Raw genomic sequence first — 22,384 nt, 5'->3', positions numbered from 1 at the left:
CGGGGGAACCCTGGTAATTTTTTTTTTAAATCTAAAATAATTTTTCCTTTATATAACGACCCCTTTCCCAAAGTCATTTCCGGGAAAATTTTTACCCCCAGGGCAATTTTCCAAACTTTTTCAATTGAAAACAAATTGCTTTAAAAATTTTATTTTTTGCCAGTTTGTTAACGAAATTTCCGGGGAAGTTGTTATTTGAAACCCCGTCAAAAAATTCCCCTTGGGGGGCGCTTGAAGGTAAAAGGGGTAATTTTAAAAATTTTGTTTTTTTTTTTTTTTTTTTTTTTTTTAAAAAAAAAAAAAAAAAAAAAAAAAAAAAAAATAAAAGAAACTTTTTAAGAAAAAAAACCCAACGTTGGGGGTGGAAATTTTTTTTAAAATTTTAATTTTTATTTCAATTTCAAACCAACTTTTAAATTTTTTTTTCCAAAAGGGGGACGGGGGCTTTTAATTTGCCAGAAAAAAAAAAAAATTTTCTTTGGGGTAAAAAGGTATTTTTCCTACATACACATATATCCTCACATACAACATTTTAAAACTTATTCATTGTATCAATATTCATATTCATTTATCGTTTCATTTACACCCATACACCCATGCATACATGCATGCATATCCACTCTCACACTGAAACATAACATATTTTAGTTTTTCTATATCTTTCATAGAACGGCCATCAGTAACAGTGTGTATTTGTGATTTTCTAAATCTCAACACACTATTTATCCTCGTATCATATATAACGTACCCGTTTCATGTCTTATTTACTCGGGAAAATAGCTACAAACCAGGGAAACACATTCTCCACAGGGACTTGGTTCAAGTGAAACACTTGCTGATTGGTCGATTGGGTTGCGCGAGTTGTTAACACACTTTCGGGCGTAGAGTTGACCTCTATCTCTGACCCTGATGCATATAATCGACATTTAGATGGCAGCTGTTGACAGCTACAGTAAGGATCGTAGCTTTTAATACTTTTACCCTTTCCCCCGCGATTTATGGTGACGAGTGTACATGGAGAAATAATCACCGTGTTTCCTGGTGATAGACCAATTATGCCGATCGATCACCGGGGTTAAATCATCAAAGATCGCGGTGACCAAGCGTGCCGCGGTGAACCTCCGCGATCGAGACACTGAGGACCACAGAGGATCACAGAGGATCAGCAGGACTCATCGGTGCCGACTCATGCGATAAAATTTACCTGTAATATGAATCGGTATGGAGTAATTACATGTATATAACTGACACCCATCAACGCTATGATCGATGTGACCAGGGACGTACGGTATAACCATTTGCCATTGGTTTTAATTGTTTCCATCTCTTATAAATGCCGTAGAATTAAACATCAGTTTTACTTAGCTTGAAAATATGATGATTTTTTTTGTCACTAGTCGTAGTCTAGAGGGGACATAGATAATGTCTAGTATATTTAGATATATAAAGAACTGTAAAAATTCCGCTGTGTGTCGCTGACAGGTAAAAGAAAGTAGATTTGATGGAAGTTATTTCTTGAGTAGTAGATCTAAGAATCACTGTGTGATGATCATTTATCATTTCAAACAACTTTAATCCAAGTAAGGATATAATTTGCATACATTTCTGGTGTAGGGCCAGAACGCACTAGCCTACTATATGAAAACATTGAATGTGCCGTCACCGTTTGGTGTCGCTAAGATATAAGGTGTAAATACAATAAAACCGGTGTGAAATCGCACGTATCTTACCAATATGGATAAATGAGATATTTATTTACCCCAGATCACCCATTTAGTCCCACCTAGGTGTTTTATTCCGTCAGTATAGACCCTTGCTTTACGCTAGTCAAAATTTCACGCTGTTGACCTGCCATTTTGTAAGTGACAGTACGACTAACAACCCGAATCGGAACGCAATGGACCGAAAAGACCATATATAATTTATTGTGTTTTTCTTCTAAAGTAGTTTGAATCAAGAAAACTAAGCTTATTATTTCACAAAACCTGTTATATTAAATTCAAAAATTCATAATTTCTTAATTATAAGCGGTAAAATCTATAGAAATAAAAGTTGTATCATCGCACATGGTTAGGTAATTAGGCCGACCGCGACCTACAATGTATAGTTAGCAACATGGCGTCGAATCCAGAATGAAATATTGACTAGCGTAAAGCGAGGGTCTATAAGGACTGAATAAAACACCTAGATGGGACTAAATGGGTATACTGGGGTAAATAACCATCTCATTTATCCATATATGTAAGTGTTATGTCATTCCCGATTTTATTGTCAGCTGTCGGAGAATTCCACGTTTTCATATCGTAGTGTGCCAGACGAGGCCAATAGAAACTCTGGCTAATTCCACATATGAAACTGATCAAAAGTGGGAATAACACTAATTATGTGTAATGATACTGGTTGCATAGTCAAAAACCTGCAATATATCGTATCTTAGGGCATCCATATAATATGGGTGTTAAATGTACCGGCAGTTTCATGTCTTCACATTAATATCATGTCACTGAGTATTTTTTTTTTCACTCTGGCCTATTTTATGGTTACTGTTTCTATCAAAAATGTGATTTCAATGATTTTTATAAAATCTTAATACTTGTACGAATTTCATCGGTTAGATTGACAAGTCACCTTATACAAAGCAGATGACACTGAAGTTCGTCACACCTCAGTGAGCATTGTTGCTGTCAATCAAACGCCGCGGAAAGGCTTTGCGCGTATTTCATTGGTTGATAAGAATGATTGACAAGTCATTCTCCGTGCACAGGTAAGATTTACAAGACAGTTACGAAATGTCTTGTTATTACTATGCATCAATCTTTTACAGATAAATATATTTTCAAATAAATGATAACTATTCTTTTAAAGTTTTGCTATCAGAAAGTTAGTTTTATCACGTTTATGACCATAACGAGTTAATACATGTATATCAATCCATAATTTTACCATCGATCATTGGAATTGTGGAAGTTATTTAATTCATGTTACGGTGTTTGTCTTGTTGAGTACGGCAATAAGATGCATGTTAAAAGCACACGATTTGTAAATGATCTCCATTTCGATAGTGATACTTCACGCATACGAAAGTCAGTACATGGTATTACATCAACAGTTTCTTTGGTATTTTTTATAATAAACATTATATTTATTTAACATTATTTAAGAAGACAGTACGGTGGTTTTTAGAAGATAAAAAACATATTTGCTGATTTTTTCATGTGATAACAATAAAATTTCAACGTATATTTTTTTCTGAAGCGTGTGATTTAAATATTAAGCTGTTAAAGCATTTCTTTATTTTAGAATCCATGTGACACAATCAAATGTTTTTTCCAAAGACTATATTGCTAGAGATCATATATATTTATGAATATATATGAATTACATCAATTGTATTTGACATGTATTTTGAAAGTTCATTGCATTATCTAAAAACATTTTCTAATAAAATATTTAACATAAAATGTGGGTGTTTTTTTTAGTCATACATGTATATAAAACTTTAGTCATTTCAGTATATATCACAAGTGGTACATGTACAGAGTTAAAGTTCTTGGTGTTCAAATGCTGACGTGGTGAAACTCGGTGTTAAAGTGTACCAAGAACAAAAAAACGATATTCAAACATGTTATTTTTTGTAAAAACCAATAAATGATGTCGCGAACCACATCAAAATCGGTTGGCCGAGTGCCGAGATAAAATCTAAGCATTATATTCTATACAAAACCCGCTTCAAGTTATGAAGAACACTTAATTCAGAAAGTAATATATTATAATCATCATGATCTACAATAGACTAAATCTCTCACGTATGAATACCAGTGTTGGAGCCTGCAACAAACTTCTACATATACAGATTTTATCCCGAGGGTATTTTACATGTCATGGTCTCGGGGATAACGGACGATTACATTCTTGAGAAAGATATAATTTTTATATGATCGTTGTCAGTGAAATTAAATAAAAGTGATTCGCAACAATTATAATATAATTGATACTTTATGTACAGGTACATAGTATAGGTTCTTACTAAAACCATCATTTTCGCTCCGTTTTTTATATATATATAGAAAACATACAATTTAGTTCATCGTGATTAATCATAATTAATACTAAAACTTATTAACTCGCAATAATTTTCGTGTATGAATTTTTCAAATTTTATTTATTTATTTTTTATTATCACTAACAATTTTTTTTTGTTATTGTGTCATTATTGTGAAATGATCGAGATCATTGTGGTTTTACTTTCTATTCGTGTGTCACAAGTCATATCTTCACTTAAAACAGGACTTTAGAAGATTAGAAACATGTTCGGAGAATTACGAATTGAGTGGCTTAGTATAACCGCTAAACAATTACCAAGTGTGAAATTATGGTCCACAAGCTCGTCACACCTGTCACTGCACTACAGGTGTCTGGTGTTCTAATCGGCACACGCCGATAATTCTTGTGAGTTCTCGCGTTTGGTTTCTATGTACTTCAAAAAAGTTCCGAAGATATACTTTTACATGTTGTACGTAAATTGAGCTTGAATTTTATTAAGAATTGCGTGTTACTATAGGGAAGGCATTTTTAAGTTGTTGAAATCAAACATATTATTTTTGGAATTCAGTGGGTTTCGTTTTCCTTTCAAGCGAAAAAAATGTATCTTAAAGGTTTGTCTATAGAAAGATTAACCTAAGTTACCTCATTCATAAACCCACGTTGTTGAAAATTTACTCTATGAATCTTTCCGAAAATCACAAATAACGGTATCTTCAAGTGTATTTGCAACATATCTATTGCTGTTTTGGCTAATAAAAATTCCAATTTTTTAACTTTTATTTCACATCGTGTATGAATTGTATTTTAAATTTCTATTACTAGAAGTATTATAACCGAAATCAATATTGGTATGTAACAACCCGGAAATGCCCTCATAATAAAGGCTATATGATGTAAGTCGTTGTAAACGACCCATTATTCAAATGCCATACATGTTACAGCGACCCGTTAAAATAGAAAATTATTCAAATTTTACATGTTATATACGACCTGTTATATTAGAAAATGAGTAAGATGATACACGTTGTATTTGGCCCGGTATAATAGAAAATTAATAAGATGTTACATGTTGTATATGGCACGTTATAATAGAAAATTATATGCCCCTGGTTTCGTCTCTGGTTTCGGTAACATTTGTTATTAACTAACTCACAAATATAAGTCAAAAAGTTTATTCAGTACTTTCATTATTGTTGTCTCATTCGCATTAATTGCAGGCACGTGTTCACGTTTGTTTCTATATATATTTCCTATATGACGGCTCTGATCCCATTAAACCTCTGACGTCACAGGTCAGAGGTCACCGAAACGTAGTCAACGGCTCTGGGTTCGAGAAAAATCGCAATTACTCTAAAACTAAAGTCGCTATGAAAGTCGACCTTTCAGCATTTTTAGTTTCATCCTAAATCACATTTAAACTTGAAATAGCAAATCGTTACGGGTACACTTTAAGACCACCACGTAATTAAGTCAATTACGCTATGAAGGCTATTTTCACTCCATTCAATTTCATCTCATCTTAAATTGTCCTTATTTGTATTAATTACGAAAGAAATGCATTAAATCTCATAATTGTATGAAAACCTAGCATGTTCAAATTAATAGAGCTGTTAACAAGAAATAATAGAAGTTATATCTCAAATCTTGCTAAATATATTAAATTTGCAAGGAAGAGAAAATTAGAATGGCTTAATAACCAATTATTATGTAGGTCTCTGTGTATAGTCATATAATGTTTCTCATACATATGTTGTATTACTTTTATTAGTAGTTGAATTGTCTGTATGTGCAATTCCAGCACAAATCTATGATAGGATATTGTTTATGATGTAAATAGTAAATTAATTGTTATATACATGCATATAATCACATATCACTATGTGTAAGGGTATATATGTATACAATAAAAGATCCGGATTTTACAACTTACCATCAGTCCATGTTTTTTTTATGATTTTTACGTACCAGAAACCCCAAGCTATCTATTTAAAAGTACGGGACACTAGCGAGAACTACCCAAGATGTCCGATAATTATTAAACCCGTATTCACTTAACAATGTGACGCTTACATAATTAATTAAGTATCAGACGACTATTGACTAATTTGTGTGTAATCAACCCAGTTCTTGTGATCACTGCTTAATACGTAAATGTGTATGTAATTAATAGCATGCATCTTTCAATGAGTTTCACGTAACGGTGTTACAAGCCGATATCCGTGTTTACCCAATACAAGCGTTAATGATGTTAATTACCGATCATAAATTTATTACATGTATTTGAGATTGATTAATTATCGTATCACGCACTGTATGTTTGTGCATAAATTCTTGCTAACTACGAAATAGCAATATGTGTTCCTATAAAAGTTGCCGTCTGTAAAATAACTATCATAGATATTGTACGTCAAGTTGATAAAAGCAAGACCAGGCTATACTATAAAATCCTTTAATACTGTAACATTTAGGTCGTAGAGAAAAGCAATGTACCGTTATAAAAACAAAAGCTACACATTGTAACACAGGTAAACACCCGGGGCTATGACCTAGCAGCGGTCGCTATGACTACGCACAGTGTCAAGTGATAGTCTGTACAGCTGTCGACACGGGTGACTTGCCCCGACATTTTTTTCTCCTCGTGGTGAAGAAATCGTCCGGATTATTGAGGGAAATTTACTAATGAAAAGTACGCTCCGTTCCCAAAATGGGCTTCCGGAATCGGAATCCAAATTTCCGGACTCGTGAGTACAAATAACGTTACGGAAATCCGTTCCCGTGCATTTCCGTCCGGACTTTGAGTTGTCCGGACTATCGGCGTCCGGATTATCGCGGGTCCACTGTACACGTGTTGTAGTTTAAGTTAAAACATATTTTATTGATATACAGAAATGACAAAGGGATTAGTCAGCAAATTTTACCAACTTATAAACGACTTCTCCCGTAAAATTAACAAAACAATGAATAATAACATAGTCACATGATGGTACAAAATACAAGAATATTCAATTCAAAAATGTGATAAAGAAGAGAGTATAAAAAATTGAGCATTTTGGATTAAGTTGCTTTTGAATGATACGTGTTGTATATGTATAGACGAGTGAACAGGCACACGTATTCATACATGTGTGTGTATTGGATGAAGATATAGTAAATATACATACATGATGTATACTTGGTATTTACAATCTGAAAACTTTTTGTCCGTACCTCGAATAAAGAACTTTAAACTCGTCTTCGGTATTTTTTAGTGTGTCTTATTTAAATATCACAGACATGTACATAAATTAACCGACCATAGGATCTTTCTCCCAGTATTTTTTTTCTTTCTATGCATATTATTCTCGGTTTTGATTTTCCTGAAAATTTTGACATTTTGTGTTCCTAAATGGTTACTTTAACTGCTTGATAATACCGCTGAAAAAAAATGACGTTTGATACCTGAAATTAGCTGCAGACAATTACACAACTATCAAATTATTAGGAACATGTGTGAATTTAGTTGTGTACTCGTCACCGTTTATCACAGGTAAGTTGCAAGGTTCCTTTGAACTGCAGTCAGAAAACTTTAGATCACAGTCCTACCACAGGCGCTAACAGATTAAACATACCACTGTCATATCAAACAAAAATTGAAAGTAATATTTTCTATGCAAGCGCCTGTGGGCTCACATGAGGGTACGTTATAAATATAAATGAAAATATCTGAATGCGTACCACTCTTATATTGTGAATGACGATGTGGCTAGCAACAACTAAGTTTTATGCCACATGATATATATGTTTTAGCAGATGTCTTTGGTTTTAGTAACGACATATTATGTTTATGTTCGATAACACAGTATTTTATGTAGCAAATAAATGACCACGACAATGGTACACAGATGAAGATACGGCCGGAGACAGATGTCTGCTTATTGTAATGTTCAAGTCAACAATGTGTCTGATTTTAATGCGTTAATTGAACGAAATATGGTAATAAATAAATAATCACATGCACCCTAATTAAATTGCACTGCGGTCGGTACTGACGATCTGCGGTGTCTGATTTTTGCCGAGTCTCTACGAGTTTGCTATTGTACAGGTAACTGTCTTCTGATTAAATATATCAATCAATGTACATGTACGGTAACAAGCGAATCTATATGTCTGTTTATAGCCTTTACATTAATTTCATTAACGTGCAGTGACATCAGCAAACGATTAAAACTTCGACGATGTCCTTTGTAAAAATCATCTAGACATGTCAATCACACATGTGGCAACAAATCTGAGAGTATGTGGGCGGAGCTATAGTAGGCTGTGCCTGATTATGGTGTGTCATCAGGTAAACTGTCCACCCCATTCGATGCAGGTATCCCAGCAATCTATTGTCTAATTAATTCTCTGTAAAAAAAGTCTTACGCTAGGATTTATGAGAGTGTCGCCCAAAACATAAGGGTATAATTTCACAATATTTAGTTTATATTTACTTAAATAATTACGGTAGCTGTTATCCCGTGTATTTGTTATTAATTATTGAGATAATACACGAACACTAATTGTTGCGATTTAAAACGTGTAATTTCATTTATTTATTTAAAAAAAAAATCCTACGGTAAGATGTGAGATACAGGTAGTAGACATGGACCAACTACAGCCTAACATCCTTCTGGATAACAACATATACTCCCCTCAGGTAAAAAAACCATAGGGGTCCGATGGGGTCATTGCGAAACAGGTATACTCTCTATTGTAATTAAGATATGTGATTGACAGGTGTTAACAGTTGGTGAAAACATTTCTATAACGGTAATTACACGGCATGTAATTGTTCTGTGTATAGAGAATTAATCTATATCGCTTTCACTAACTTCAATTATGATTATATTACGCGATATAGAGATTTTTTTCTAGAAAATAATGATACACCATTTATAACTCATTTATAAGTATGACCGTTTAATAGATCATTCAGTTTGATTTCATTTGGTTTTAAACGGTAACGATTTGGAATATATGATTTCCTAGCGAATTTTCAATGATTGCGGTAAAACAAAACCACGATAATGATATAATATATCTATTATATACTCTTCTCCGACATTCTCTTCACAGAAGGTAAATATTTTCTTCTGGAACTCCTTTGTTACCTACCAGTTCAATGGACAATTTCAAATTACATGATCTATCATCAGGCTTCGTTGGACGTAAAATAGACTGGTCTGTAGATACGGAAAGGACGAAATAGTTCACATTGTTTGGACGTTAGGTCTTGATCGTAATGGTGACGTCTGTATTGTTAGTACGTTATTTTGTTTTGCTTCCAAAATAAAAGGGACGGGAAAGATTCCCATGTTATGCTTATAATTAATTGAAATACATTGGTATGTTAAAATGTATTTTATAGATTTCTTTATTACATACACCAATGTATTGTTTTCTCACAATAAAGAGGGCACATCAGACTATACATACACATCATTCTGTAGTCTATGCATTTCAAACAATATTTATTTGACAATTTCCATTTAACAATATACACAACATTTATAGTATACACACATAGATTCCTATCATGCATGTAATAGAAAAATAAGAGACCTCGCATAATGATTTTGCTGTGACAATTTGGCTGTTAATGAAATAATGAAGTTGATTAACTACTATATATATAGTTTGGAAAATATGAGCATGGATTTCTATATCTACAGGTAATTTGAATGCGCCCAAGTGTATGTCTATGCTATTAGCCACCCCGGAATCGTCCCTGTAAACTGCAAGTAGCATATATATATCAACATAAATAATGATAGTAAGAAAACACACAACGTCTTTAAGTCGTGTATTTAAACTACGAAATGTTTAAATAATTGTACAGTCTATGTATGAAACCCGCTACAAAAAGTCAGACGAAATAATTATAAGCTATAGTATTCAGGATAAAATTTGGTTTTCTTCAAACAATTACGAAACCAAAAACATACATTATGTCCCCGCGAGGACAAGTAATGATCTTATCAATGTTTATCGTCTTCTCATCCGTCACAGGTCGTACACGTATATGGATCAATTTCTCAAAAAGACATCTTACTAGCTATATACTTCAGATATATGTGATGACTAAATTATGCAATTAAGGACTTTGCTAGATCACGTAAAAATAAGTCCGAGATCTTTCACTAAATAACGAGCCCCTTATGTGGCCTCTCCGAGGTCATGGCATCTGAGGTCATGCACAAAGCGCCATCTATAAACAGGTCAGCTAAATCAGTAGTGATTAAATGCATAGGCCTATATACAAGTATTGAATTGCAGATCATTTAAACCACATCATTTATCAACAGCAGCAATTGAGACGTTAAGGGAATTTCGTAGACTCACTATACGGTATCCAGATGTTTTTTTTATTTAGTTATACCCATGATCGTCACGGAGAACCGTATCACTTCGAATTCGAGTCTTACATTAGGGATAGGACACTTGCATGTAAGTCACAAAATCTACCAATCGTCTGCTACTGCTGTTACTGCTAGCGGTAAAAAATTCGGTACACGTACAACGATAAGGGTCGATAATGGTCAACTGAGAGCCACACCACCACAGGTAAAACCGAGGGCTGAATGTAATCGTGGCCCTCCGGGGCTGCATCATCAGGATTCGCGGCGGACAAATTGCTTTGATGTTTCGCGGAGAAACGATCACCGCGGATTTTGATGAACACATTACCACCGGGGATCGCGATGACGCCGTTTTCATGATCCCTGATAGGGATTTAGGGTGATCGGTCGCTGTGATTTACCCCTTGAATAGAAAATCAAACGCCGGCACATGGTGACTTTGTGTTCATTCCTACGGTCTGCACTGTATCTCCTAAAAATGCCCAACATGATGTGCTGAAACTTTTGTATTTTATTTCTCAGATGTTGGTCTTGGCCAGGTGAGATGGAAAATTTTAAAAGAGATTTGGGGAATTCATTATGAATTTTAATATTACAATGGAACATATAGCGCAGCTAATTGTGAACTTGGTCCCAATATATTATGTTATCACCAGAAGTGATGTTAACGATTGTGTGTACAGTTTTGGAGTTTATTTTTAGTATTAATACTCAAGCAGTATTTTTAACTTAGTAATAGAAATACGGTACTTTCTCTCATATCTCGCCATGTTGGATAGAGTTTGCCCATGTAAGATAGCTATGTAAGATAGATCTATCTTACATAGCATTTCACGCGCGCGGAGTAATCTGCGTTCAAGGGGGACAACTGTCACAACGTCGTCTGCTTGTGTTTACATCCGACAATATCGTCGGTGTTGGTTTTGAAACGTTGGACTTAACTATAAAAATACATACATTCTTAGATAAATATATATCATATCAGCAGTCAAGCAATAGGGCTACACGGTTAAACGATTAGACATTTCATCTGAGCGAACATATAACTCCGTTACTGTAGACTACTAGACTAGGCCTACAGGCCTGTTGTAACAGTTACAGTACAGTACAGACTTGCCTACCCGACAGATTTGTCATTTTTCATTAAAAACATGTAAACACACACAATCACCTGGCAATGACAGGAAGTAAAATAAAAGCCATACATAAAAAAATATAAAAAAGAAAATGTCAAACATCACAACCTATGCAATGGTTCCGTTTGCGTCAGCAGGGGGGCCTGGAATTTGTTTACTCTACTGTACTGTCAGTAACTGTTAGGCCTACTCAGTAACCTGTGTATTTGAAAGTTGGGAATTGGCTCTTAAATGAACGAACATTCGGTAAAAATGACACCCCTCGATGTTCATATAAAAATATTTATTTTAATTGTAACTCAGAGTCTATATTTGTGTAGAGTAACCATGAAAACTAACTGTCATCCTAGCCTTTCAATATGATCATCGTTATCGACTGACCTACCTTCGTCATTCCATCAAGACAACCGGTTAAACACATATAATCCTATGTCACAGAAAAGATCGAATACTCGTATAGAGTCACTGTTGGCTGGTTCACACACGAAGTTGCCAAAATCACAGTGAATTCAAAATTACCAGCCACGAAACATCGCCGCGTCATGGCGATCGAGATCGACATCACTCTCAATATCCTTGAACTATGAATGGAATTCCAATGACACTCGTGACGTCATGCAGTGACGTAGTATTTTATAAAAAAAAATTGACTTGACATTTAAAAGTACGGTGTGTTCTGTGAAATGATTAAATATGTCAAGGTGCAAATCAAATTATATGTAAAGTTGGAAAACTCATTTCAGCGTTGGCTTTCAGTATTGTTGATAGAACTTCTTTTTCTCGGATGTTGACAATTTGATCACGGCCACGTAAAAGTCGGTCAAGTTACGGTAATTTTTATCGGCGAATTGTTCATTCGTTCATCACTTAACCACAAAATGAATGAAATTTGTGTGCAAACTTTGTTTGCCAAAATAGGGTATGATCTTTTAGAATATTACAAGTATTTTTAGTAAAAACGTCAAATAAAGAAATTTTAAAAATGAAAAAAATGGATGGCTGAGGGACACTTTCGCCAGAAATTCGGTAATGGTATGAGAGAAAAAGACTCTATCATTATGTGTGTATGTAGGATAGGGATATTCCACCCTCGGGATCACAAAATGTGGTAAAACCCTCGGCAAGCCTCGGGTTTCACCACATTTTGTGACCCCTCGGGTGGAATATCCCTATCCTACATATACACATATGAAAGAGTCTTATATTATTAATTTTAAAGATATAATTAATGGAACTATTATCAACATAATTCATAATTATTGTGGTAATGAGATCTCAGGATTCCAACGGATAAATCGACGATACAATATTATAAAGAATGAAGTGTGGTAAGGGACGATAAATCTGTTATCGTTCGTTACGAAACGTATTAATTTTCGAGGATTTTTAGCTATTGTCCGATTGCAATAAATTTTAATTTGGTATGTGGGTACATCATAGAACGCTGGTTACTCTTGTAACCCCACTTTAACATTTTATTAACAATATTCACATTTTACCGAAAAGGTCGCCATTTCCTAACCTCTGATTGGTCCAAATCGATATATTGTTTGATTTCAATGAGATATGGTATTATGGGACAGCAAATTAAACTTAATGGGTTTCATTTTCTTGGCAACAACACAGTTTTACTTATTTTTGTTTAACGTCCTATTAAAAACTATGGTCATTTAAGCACGTGCCTGGTGTTGGTGGTGGAGGAAAGCTGGAGTCCCCGGAGAAAAAACACCGACCTACTGTCCGTACAAGGTATCTGCCCCACGTGTGTTTCGAACTCGCAACCCAGGTGTGATAACGTGTCTGGACACCTTAACACAAGGTCTTCTTATTAGGTGTCACCCCACTAGTAAAAATAGCACAACAGTCGTCAAAACATGGTCTTAAGACGTTCATTATTGGTCAAAAATAAGACTTATATTCAAGTACCGAAACTACTTTTGTAAGTACCGAAACGACTTTCGCAAAGTACCGAAACGACTTCCGCAAGTACCGAAACGACCGAGTACCGAAACAACTGGGTACCGATACGACTTGAATTCACACAAACTAACACTGTTGAAAATGAAATACATTTCCTATGTGAATCAACAATCTAGTACACTATGTAACGATTTTTATTCTTTAAATGCTAGAGACAGGTTTGTATATATTCTGCAAAATATGATCCTCAATATCTTTTATCTAAATCTATATATTTTATGATGAAGCATAGACGTTCGATCTTGCGATAAATCAGAACGTCGACATACATTGTAGGCTATGCTGTATATATAGATAAAAGTCATATTGTGCATTTTTAACAAGCTTTTATCATTATCCTCATTGTACATTTTTAAATGATGTGTGACAATCAAATAAAATATTATTGTATTGGTATTTGGCAGGTTTTTATTTCTATAATAATGAGGGACCAATTCCGTACAATGACAATTCGTTCGGTATTTAGAACGTAGTGAGAATGGCCATCTAATTTTTCACTGTATTTACGATCATTGTCAGTGAAGCTATGTAGAGGTGCTTCGCAAAAATTATAATATTATTGATAGTTTATTTACATAGCATAGGTACTTATTAAAACCATAATTTTAGCTCAGTTATTTTAATAATGAAAAAAAAACATGTTATTTAGTTCACTGTGACTAATTTCAATTAATACAAAAACTTATAGAACTCGCAATGATTAAAGTATTTTTTTTTGTAATTTTGTTATTATCGTGCAATTATTGAAATCCTTGTGGTTTTTCTTTTCTGCCGTGTACCACGTCGCAAGTCATGTCTTCTCTTGAACCAAGACTTTAAATAATATAGTAAACTCAACTCTGAGAGGGTTAGTATACGGCTAAACAATTACCAGGTGTGAAATTACTGTCCACAAGCTCGTCATACATGTCACTGCACCACAGATGTCTGTGATTTCTGGCGTTCTAATCGACACGCGCCAATAAGTGCTTGCGAGTTGACGCGTTTTGTTTACATGCACATCAAAAAAAGTTCTGAAGATATGCTTTTACAGGTTGTACGTAAATTGAACTTGAACTTTACTCTATATTCTGGAGAACAATAAATGTTACCTGAACATTACTTGAAAAACAGTAGAGGGACAAAAATGTCGGTGTTTATTTGTAGTGCAATGTTAAACCCTTTGGTAAGTCATATCTAAATTACAAGCATGTGACATTACTGTTTATAGATTCTGACTACACTGAGGATGATTTTCATTATTAAAACAAAGATACCAGCAGTAGAGAGATGGGACATATGGTTCCTTGATTGTGAAGATGTGTTTTTTGAAAAATTGAATGTTGTTCGAGTAGACTAATCAAGGATGTTGTACTCCTGCATTTGAAATACATGTAAATGGCAGTAATATGCATGTTATTTTCACTTGCACTTAAATTCTTAATTCCACACGAGTGAGTCTCAACTTTTCTGTAATTTCATGAAAGTTTGTCTTGCAAGTCATATACAGTACTGCACAACAATGTAGGTGTGATTAATATATTTTGAACCTCACCACAAGGATTTAATCCCTATAATATAAGTGAAATAGCCCATAAAGAAAACTAAAAAAGTCAACAAACTGTAAATATTGGATGTTATTATTGAAAGTCAAGTTATTGAACGTGTCTAATAAATTTCATATTACATAGACACTTATGCAAGATTCTCTTTATACAAAATTTAAAGCCCTTTTTGTATTTGTCATCACACAATCAATACCATAATACTTAAAATCCATGTAACTCACATCGCTGTTTTGAGATTAAATTCTAAAGAAAATGTAAAAAAAAATTTCAAACCCTCTGTTAATAAATAATAAATTTTTATTACTCAGTATTAAAGTAAATTAATACTTTAAATGAGTGTAAAAACATAAGACATCAAAAGATATTTCAAGTCCATTAAATGAAAAGTAAAAATACGTTTTCCAATGACGCCTCGGTTTTTCTTTGATCTTTTGTTGGAGTTATATTGCATACTATGTGATATTTCAAATATCACATATGTGATATCTGAAATATCACATGGCATTTCTGATTGGTCCATGCCTCAGTCTTGAGGCGGGGCCAATTTCAAATGTGGGCGTGACAAATGAACAAAGACAGGAAAACATTTTAATCAAAATTTAATGAAATACGAGTGCCGTTTAGAAATGTTCTTTGTTGTCTTCTTTCTTCACCTTGTATGCATACAGCCGTGCTGCGATGTTCCGTCCTGTCCATATTGAGTTGTTCATCAAAACCTGACGAAACAGAATATAAAACCTTGTTGAGTATATTTTAACAGATCAGTAAAAAAACGCATTCATGATTACATATAAAATTTCAGTCAGTTATACAGATTACGCCAAATGTAACCATACATTTTCGTTGCACAAAAATCTTATCATAAACAAAATAGTGATGAAAATGATAACAGGACGAGTGGATAAAAATACCGATAACCGATTCATCGATGTATTTAAACAATGTCATGGACTTTGAAAGATTCGTGACATCGTGAAGGTAGAAATTTACGAAAAATATTTCATTTCACAATTTGTTCAAACAATATGATTTTAGACTTACCTGCTTGGTAAAGGGAAGTAGCGCAGGTCCTCTTTCCGGAGCGGTTTCTGTAATTTCCCTCGAATCCTGCAGTCTTTCACATGTTTTTCACATTACCATTCAGTTTATTTACAACAATTGGTTACGTTAATTCCTTGGTATCAAATAATCCAATGTCAGTAGCTACAGTGTCACTATCTTCCAGTTCATACTCATACTTGGTCGGTAAACACATCGACATCAATGATCAATTCATGATCCGCCATGGTTGACAGTCTCACTAGAAATGAATGGACTACTGTGACAGAATGAAACGTGTCAGAAATTGGCGGGAAACATATCACAGTGACAGGTTTTGATCAATGTTATAGCTCCATCCCTAGGCACGTGGGTGACAAAACCTCGGCTGTCATTGGATAAAACAGATACAAAATGGGTACTCGTGACGTATCGCATATATCACAATCGTGCTACGCACTCGAGTGATATATCCGATACATCACTCGTACCCATTATGTATCTATTACTAATTATTCCTCAATTGTTGAAAAAAAGTTTACAATTCTCCAAAAAGGAACTCGTTGTCAGGGTGTCATGATCAGCTCAATCAAAAACTGTACTTTCACTTTCTAGTTGGTCAACACAAGACATGCGTCATTCAATATATAATCTGAATATGTCTGGTGTGAAGGCTAGTAAAAAAAACTTAAGGAATTATACGATAGGAAGTAATATTAGAAAATTTCATTATGGTTATATGTTCAGCCGCAAAATCTTAACCTCTGGAGTTTATAATTGTTATTTTTCCAGGTCGAGTTACGAATAAATGTATAAATAAATGCCAAACAATTTTGTAAGCAACCATGGGTGTATCATAAGTCAAAGTCACACATAAAATGTAGACTTGTATGTATTACATCTTTTTAAAAGAAACTTAATGACCATTTCACTTTACAAAAATCAAAAATAATTTACTTGTGCATCTTTGTCTGAGGCAATACTATGTATCTGTATAACAAAATGAGGACTGAACATGGAAGTCGTGTGAAGTTGTTAACTTGTAGTCTTGTATACATGGTTAATACATACTAGCTAAAGGTCTATGCCTAAATTTTTTTCATTTTTTTTGTTCCGACAACACACATGGCACCCGTAATAAGTTTTTCGCCTTGTAATCATCTAACATAAATGTTGGAGTAATGTCAAGTGGCCTCGTGTTTTTATCAGACGTCCACACGTGTAATATACTTCCGATTATCTGTTATGATAACGGGAAATTTGATAAAAAATCAAACTTGAATATCCTATTGAGTAATTATTATGAAGATGACTGTGTACTACATTTTTGTACTGATAACGATCGACGTCGTAAGAATTTAAAACATCACAGAATCAGAAGCATCATTATAAACGCATTTTCCGGTCCTAAATTGAAGTCGCATATTATCTAAGCTTGTGGTTTGCAATACTAGTTGTTTAAATAGTATACACAGCACACTAGTGAAGTAGAAATCGGCACCTGTTATATTTTATGACCGGTATATTTCATTTGTAATTGGTTCTGTATTGAATTAAAGTTTCCTTCCTATACTCATCAGCTTGTGGTAATATTTTGGCTAAAACTCCAGGTCTGCTATCCAAGGGACACTGATGCCCTAGTGAATATATTTCACGCGGGTAACGGACGAGGTGGTTCACTTACTCCAACATTAGCCATTGCTGGTCATGGATTTTAAAAATCATTTATTCCTCCACAGACTACTGAATTATCAAGCAGTGGTGGAGAGGACCTCATGTTAAGTATACCTCAATGGGAGAGAGATTGTGGTTTTAACCTAACACAAGTTGAGGTAAGAAGCAAGCCAGATTGGTTGTTGTTGGAGGGGTGGGTCTCCTCGTCTGCTACCAATGGGGCCACAAGTTCGGCACAGCGGCATACTTTTATCGACTTTCCTGTGAGAGACCCTTCAAACTTTATGGCAGGAGGTCTTCATGAGCACCAAAAGGAATGGCAGGAGATAATATGTCAGATAGGTGCAAAGGGTAGTGAACAGGTCAGTCGCTGGATCGAGAACGGTGTGGATCTATCGGAGTTCTTCCAACATTACACAGGAAACTTCAGGGGAGAGAGCTTTGACTCTGATATCCCCCCAGCACGTATATACCAAAATGCGAACTCTACAACAGGATAGCATGTGGGGCTATAAAGTTGTTGGGAAATGTTGGTGAATGCGATCCCCCAGTAGTAGTTATGCCACTTTTGGTTGAACCATCAAAACCAAGGTTGTGTCATGATGAGAGGTACCTTAACTTGTGGATAAAGGACCTCCCCTTCCAATTGGAGACTTTACGAGATGTTCACAGGTTAGTGGGAAAAGGAGACTTGCTGGTCACATTAGATGAAAAATCTGGTTATGATCATGTGCTCTTATCCGAACCATCACAGACATATTTTGGTATTCAGTTTGGAGGTTACTATATGACATACCGCACCCTACCCTTTGGATGGAAGGCCTCTCCATTCATATATCAGTCCATTGGAATGGTTGTTACTACATTTCTGAGGACAAAAGGTATCTAAAATGTACAATATATTGATGACAGGCTGGGAGTTTCGGGGGCAAAGGGGAATGATTCTAGAGTACAGGCAGAAAACATGACTGCCACTATGGTAGGAACTCTCACTAAGCTAGGATACACACTGGCATTGGGGAAATGCTCCATGGAGCCAAGTACTTGCAAGAGGTTCCTTGGTTTTCTTGTTGATTAAAAAAAAACTAGCCAACATCCTCCCAGCTGATAAGAAGGAAAAGTTTATTCAACTCCGTGAAGATATACTGCGACAGGGGAGAGTGACGCCCAAGACACTACAGCGATTCTGTGGCAAGTGTATATCGATGGCTGTCGCGGTACCGGGGTGCAGGCTTTTCTGCAGAGAGATTAATCATAGTCTGTCAACTGCCCTACGAAACAGCAGACTGATTCCCATATCGGCAGATGTGAGACAGGAACTTCAACACTGGCGATTCATAGATGACTGGGAAGGCCATGTTAAATGGAGACCTGAGTTTCATAAAACAGTCGAAATGTCCACAGACGCATCAGGATACAGATACGGGGCAGTAACCTACCTACATCAACGGTTTACAATAGGTGATTATTGGGCAGTTGAGGACCAGAGGCCCATTCATATCAAGGAGGCAGATGCGGTTCTGAAGAGTCTTCAATCTTTTGCAAGTGAGCTGCAGGACTCAAGGGTAGACCTAAAATCGGACAACATGGCTGTCGTACACACTTGGACCAATGGTGGGGGGAAGGACAAAGGACTTACTGCAATTATGAAAGACTTGTTCATATTTGTTACTACATACAACATAGACCTGCACATCATGTATGTTCCCACTGCTGTCAATGAGGCGGACAAACCTTCCAGCACAATGCAACTCACTGATAGCATGTTGTCAAAGCGCGCTTGGAAGGTAGTAGAGGAGGAATTTGGACCCCACAATGTTGATCTTATGGCGCTAGATTCTAATGCGATGGAGTCTCCAGATGGCACAAATCTGAGGCATTTTACCCCCTGGCCCACTCCAGAATCAGCAGGTCATAATGCCTTTGCACAGGATCTATCTAAAGAAGATGATCCTTATGTATTCCCACCATTCAACCTTATTCTGCCAATCTTGTGTCTTACTGTGTCGAGGAGCAAAAGGTGGAAGCCACAGTGGTGGTGCCTAGGATGAATACATTACTAATTTGGTGGACAAAGCTTGTGAGGTTGTCCGATTCGTGTGCTCTCCTTTGGGATGTTGGAGACCAGGATACCATCATGATTCAATCTCGTAAAGGCTTTATACATGACAATAAAGGACTGCGATGGCCTCTCTATGCCTACAGATTTAATCCTTAGTTCAACATTGCTTAGGTAAAGTCTTCAGATATGCCACTTCATTGCTAATAATTAGTTGATTGAGTGGGTTTCCAGCCAGACTTATCTAAAGGTATACCAGATCTTTTAAATCAAGATTTTTAACCGCTTTGATCTAAAGGACCCTGATCAGTTGATCCTATGTTTTTTATACCAGAATTGTTGAAAATGACATATTGATAATTAGATATAAACTGGTTATAAACTTGTAACCTTACTGATAGCTATACATGTATGGCAAATCAGCCTATATTTTTGGCAACTGAATTTTACGTTTCTGCATTTAACGATTTTTTACTCATGATCGAGAATTCTGGGGTTTAACTTTACATGTATTTGGAAACTTTTGCGGTGATAATTTACTTTCGTGAGTTTCTTGTCGCAAAAAAAAAAAAAAAAAAATGTAATCATATACGAAAATAGGTTGGTTTAGAGTTAGGATCTCTGTATTGTAAGGCACATTATTAGCTAGTATTTGGACTCATTAACTTGTTGGTTAATTACAGGAGGATGACGTGGTTGATTGGGACGCAATAAAGGAAAGAGCAATGTGTCTGGACTCACAGGCGAGGTCATCGATATCATTTAAAAGACGGACACGTGTGCTTAGAGACCTACAAGATGGGCGTGGATACGGGAAATTGTACCCCGGAAGTGGTGAGGATGTTCCTTATATGGAAGGATGGTTCTGGGAACATTGCGAAACCGATTTTTCTTCGGAAGTTACATGCAATGTGTGATTTTATAAACAGGGAAATGGAGAGGGAGGACTTATAATTGAGAGAACTGTTTGTCCTGTCCAGAGACCAGGCCTGGTTCAAGCTGCAGTTTTTCGCGGGTGACCGAGCTAGTGATTTGGCAGTAGCAGTTATTCAGGAGGTACGGATCCTATCTGATCAGTCGGGCCTCATCTTCCAACATACCTTTGGGAAAACCCTTCGAGGTAAGGGTAAATCAAACACTTTTGTAATTAAACGGTGTGAAGATAAGCTAGTCTGCCCAGTAAAGGTCTGTTGGATCACCTTCAATTTGCAAGGTCTCATGGAGTCAATTTGGCATATGGTTACATGTTTCGTGTTGTTTCTGATAATGGCCGAGTCTTGGATAGTCATGTGACCTATTCGGCTATGTACGAAAGGCTCCGGAACTATCTTGTGACCTCATGTCTTTACGAGGGTAAAACTCCACACAGTTTTAGATCAGGCTGTGCGATAAGCATGGCATTAGGTGGCTCAGTCGACAACGCACAACAACTTATGAGGCATCTTGGATGGTTTACAAAGGAAAGTGCAGAGTACTATGGCAGATTCAACACACTGGTGGATTCTACAAATGTGGCCGAGAAGTTGTGTGCCTTGCAAGGTTAAGTGATCTGTGAAAACTGTAAACGGATATTTGAATAGATATTTGTCAGAAGTTTTGATGTTCTTTTGTGTTTTTGCTGTTTGTGAATATTGCGAAAACAGACTTTGGGTGATTAAATGAGTTTATATTTATTAGGTGTACGGTAACTCCACAGTCTCTAACCCAAATCTTTAATAGGTGAACTGCACGCTGAAGGTAGACAACCAATGAGGAACAGTAATGATACCGTTTCACTTCAAAATGATCAATATTTTTGATAGGTTAACTGTTGAAGGATAAATAGAATACATAGTCAGTGTCTTAAAATATAAGCTGTATTTTTGGCTCAAAGTGGCTCGCCAAGGCTTTTGTCTTTCTTTACCCTCGCCAAAATACAGCTTATATTTTAGGATACTGATCACGTGACTATGCATTCTATTAAGTGATATCACTTAAAATTTGAATAGGATATATCTCTTAGTCGTTGAAGTTATATCACTAAATGGAAATGAACAGTAAAACAGCAGCTCCTAGAAGACAACATATATGATCCGAATTCTGGCTTTAACAATAGCAATTGACATTTTTCTCCTTTTTTGAAATAATTATGTATCTTAATTCTGCTTGATGCAAGCATTTTAACACGTATGTCATGGATTTTAATATTCAACCGATGTTGGATTAGTTTACGTTTTAATCCATAACGAAATAAGATTAATCCTTACTTCCATTGATGAAACATGTCATAATCATCGTGTACCACTCAGTGTGTTTGTGTGATTTGAAATATCACACAGCCAATTGTACTACATCATTCCATGTGTAGTAGTAGTAGTAGGAATATTTTTACATAATCATTTACTTTGCTATGGATGTCTGGGAAACTGCACTAGATGCATTCTTCATCATGATGAAAATCCTAAATTAATACATTAATTAATCCTTAGTTCATTCAGGATTTACAACTGCAGGAAAGCAAAACCTGATACTATTTACCGAATATCGCAA

This window comes from Pecten maximus, chromosome 12 (assembly GCF_902652985.1).
Source record: "Pecten maximus chromosome 12, xPecMax1.1, whole genome shotgun sequence".
Classification (NCBI taxonomy): domain Eukaryota; kingdom Metazoa; phylum Mollusca; class Bivalvia; order Pectinida; family Pectinidae; genus Pecten; species Pecten maximus.
This window is presented reverse-complemented; position numbering follows the sequence as displayed.